Consider the following 492-nt stretch of genomic DNA (forward strand, 5'->3'; position numbering starts at 1 on the left):
CATGTCAGCCGCGAAGATTAGAAAAAGGAGTCGCACTCGAGCACAATATCGTGCTCGACGCGCGAGACATCTTGAAGCGGCCTCACCTCAATTTGACCGTCGTTGGTCAAGTAAAGTGTACTTCCTCTGTTTGGTATTACTGCCACGATTTGAAAACACCAAATATTTTGTATTATTGCCACCATTTTCATGTAATTTCATTGGTTAAAATTATCACTGGGATGTCAACTGTTGGAGGGTGCTGTTCGCCTCAAAGAGAAGCGACACTGGAACGATCAAATTCACAGCAAGAGTTCCAGCACGTCTCATCGCGTCCTTCTTCAAATGGGGCAGCTTAAAGTGATTGTCTCCTCCATGCTCAAGAACTAGGCGCATGACTGCCTGCAATGTAAGGAAGATCCTCCAACTTCTCTCCACTGAGCATGTCAAACGCCATCAATGTTGAAGCAATGACGTCATCGACAGTGCGACTCACCATTTTGTACTGTAGGC

This window comes from Aphanomyces invadans (assembly GCF_000520115.1).
Source record: "Aphanomyces invadans strain NJM9701 unplaced genomic scaffold supercont1.11, whole genome shotgun sequence".
NCBI lineage: Eukaryota > Oomycota > Saprolegniomycetes > Saprolegniales > Verrucalvaceae > Aphanomyces > Aphanomyces invadans.